The sequence below is a fragment of the Oncorhynchus tshawytscha genome, linkage group LG04 (assembly GCF_018296145.1).
Source record: "Oncorhynchus tshawytscha isolate Ot180627B linkage group LG04, Otsh_v2.0, whole genome shotgun sequence".
Classification (NCBI taxonomy): Eukaryota; Metazoa; Chordata; class Actinopteri; order Salmoniformes; family Salmonidae; genus Oncorhynchus; species Oncorhynchus tshawytscha.
Window position 1 is genome coordinate 6,858,059 of NC_056432.1, and position 2,877 is coordinate 6,860,935.

Below are 2,877 nucleotides of genomic sequence, written 5' to 3' on the forward strand. Positions count from 1 at the left end.
GGGTATGTGCTTATCAGCTTTGATTAGTCTTGGGTATGTGCTTATCAGCTTTGATTAGTCTTGGGTATGTGCTTATCAGCTTTGCACATCTGGATTTGGGGATTTTCTCCCATTCTTCCCTGCAGATGTTTAGTTAGATGGGGAGTAGTGGTGAACAGCAATCTTCAAGTCTTTCCACATATTTTTAAATGGGATTCAACTATTGGTTTTGGCTGGGCCACTCAATGACATTCACATTCTTGTTATTTTATTTTACCTTTATTTAACTAAGAACAAATTCTTATTTTCAATGACGGCCTAGGATCAGTTCTGAAGCCATCCCAGCATTGTTTGGCTGTATGATTGGGGTCATTGTCCTGCTGGAACTTAGATACTCTCTCCCAGCATTGTTTGGCTGTATGCTTGGGGTCATTGTCCTGCTGGAACTTAGATATTCTCTCCCAGCATTGTTTGGCTGTATGCTTGGGGTCATTGTCCTGCTGGAACTTAGATACTCTCTCCCAGCATTGTTTGGCTGTATGATTGGGGTCATTGTCCTGCTGGAACTTAGATATTCTCTCCCAGCATTGTTTGGCTGTATGCTTGGGGTCATTGTCCTGTTGGAACTTAGATATTCTCTCCCAGCATTGTTTGGCTGTATGCTTGGGGTCATTGTCCTGTTGGAACTTCGATATTCTCTCCCAGCATTGTTTGGCTGTATGCTTGGGGTCATTGTCCTGTTGGAACTTAGATATTCTCTCCCAGCATTGTTTGGCTGTATGCTTGGGGTCATTGTCCTGTTGGAACTTAGATATTCTCTCCCAGTCTAAGCTCGTTTGCACTTTGAAGCAGGTTCTCATCTAGGATTTGCCTGTCTTTGGCTCCTTTCATTGTTCCCTCCATCCTAACCAGTCTCCTAGTCCCTGCCACTGAAATTCATCCCCATAGCATGATGATAACACCACCATGCTTCATGGTAGGGGTGGTGTTAGCCTAGTGATGAGCTGTGCCTGGTTTTCTTTGAATTCTGGCCAAACAGTTACATTTGTGTCTTATCAGACTAGAATATTTTGTCTGGGTAGTTTCATATTTAACATTTCTCAATGATGGAGACCACTTTGCTTATGGAAACGTTCAACCCTCTGGAAATGGTTTTATACTCTTCTCCAGATAAATATCTCAGAGATCAACGGACAGTTCCTTGGACTTCATGGAATAGTTTCTGTTCTGACATGCACTGTAAACAGTGGGACCTTATATAGACAGGCGTTTGTCTTTCTAAATCATGTCCAAACAATTGAATTGGACACAGGTGGACTCCAGTCATGTTGTAGTGACATCTAAAGGACGGTAAAAGGAAATTCAATGCACCTGAGCTCAATTTGGAGAGTCGTGGTAAAGGGGTGTGAGATATTTCTGTATTTCATTATTTTCATAGATTTCTACAAATATGTTTTTCACTTTGTCATTATGGGGTATTGTGATGTCATTATGGGTTATTGTGATGTCATTATGGGTTATTGTGATGTCATTATGGGGTATTGTGTGTGAGAAAAAAATCTATTTAATCAATTTTGAATTCAGGCTGTAACACAACAAAATGTGGAATAAGTCAAGGGGTATGAATACTTTTTGAAGGCACTGTATGTGCCAAAAACACAATAACATATACATAGTTATAATCACAATACTCTTGGCAGGCATTTATCCCCATAGCTGTCCATTCACCATGCCCATAACATGATACTAACTCACATTTACAAATGTTTGTTATTAATGCAATAATGTATTAATATACACTGAGTGTACAAAACATTAGGAACACCTGCTCTTTCCATGACATAGACTTGACCAGGTGAAAGCTATGCTCCCTTATTGATGTCACCTGTTAAATCCACTACAAATCAGTGTAGATGAAGGGGAGGTGACGGGTTAAAGAATGATTTCTAGCCTTGAGACAATTCAGACATGGATTGTGTATGTGTGTCATTGAGGGTGAACCGGCAAGACAAAAGATTTAAGTGCCTTTAAACAGAGTACGGTAGTAGGTACCAGGACACACCGATTTGTGTCAAGAACTGCAACGCTGCTGGGTTTTTCACGCTCAACAGTTTCCCATGTGTATCAAGAATGATCCACCATCCAAAGGACATTCAGACAACATGACACAACTGTGGGAATCATTGGAGTCAACATGGGCCAGCATCACTGTGGAACACTTTCAACTCCTTGTCGAGTCCATGCCCCGACAAATTGAGGCTATCCTGAGGTCAAAAGGGGTTGCAACTCAATACTAGGAATGTGTTCCAAATGTTTTGTACATAACCATACCTCATATCTATTTCTATCTTTTAAAAAAATCATTATTGAAGAAATTAAATATATTTACAATTCAGAGCTAACAAAATATTTAAATGATTTATGCAGAATCCAAAGGAATTGACAAAAAAATAAAATAAAATTAAACTGTACAACAAAAGAGAATAACAGAAGAACTAAATACATTTCAACAAATACATTTTGAATAATAATATTACAGTTTCATTTACAAGCTAAATGAACTATTGGTCTGATTGAATCTAGGCCTAACTCTTGTCCAGTGTGAATTCGTCCTTGCAATTTTTCTGTTTCGCTAAACCCATATATTTTTTTAAAAGTTACATTACATAATTTCATTGTTGATCATTTTGGCTCTAACAAACCCTAATCTAAGGCCTAATCCACAAGTTTTTGACATATAGGATTTAAACCTAATCCCGAACTTTTTTGCCAGCTCTAGTTTCCTGTACAGCTCAATCTGAACCTAAGGCCACTCCTGACACCAACAAATGCCTACAAAGCCACCAAGAAATGTGTTGGGGTTAATTTTAAGAGTCCCACCCTAAAAAATAGCCATAT

The 2,877-nt window shown here is 38.8% G+C and overlaps 1 protein-coding gene across 1 annotated transcript in view; it reads right to left on the reverse strand.

Annotated features, from left to right (window-relative positions):
* Window positions 1-2,853: 2,853 nt before the first annotated feature.
* The window catches only part of LOC112249422 (iporin), a 60,881-nt gene continuing 60,857 nt past the window's right edge, over window positions 2,854-2,877 (reverse strand). Inside the window, exon 15 of the mRNA XM_042321251.1 lies at window positions 2,854-2,877. This exon is cut by the window's right edge and continues 2,569 nt beyond it. The gene's annotated coding sequence lies outside the window, so the exon portion shown is untranslated.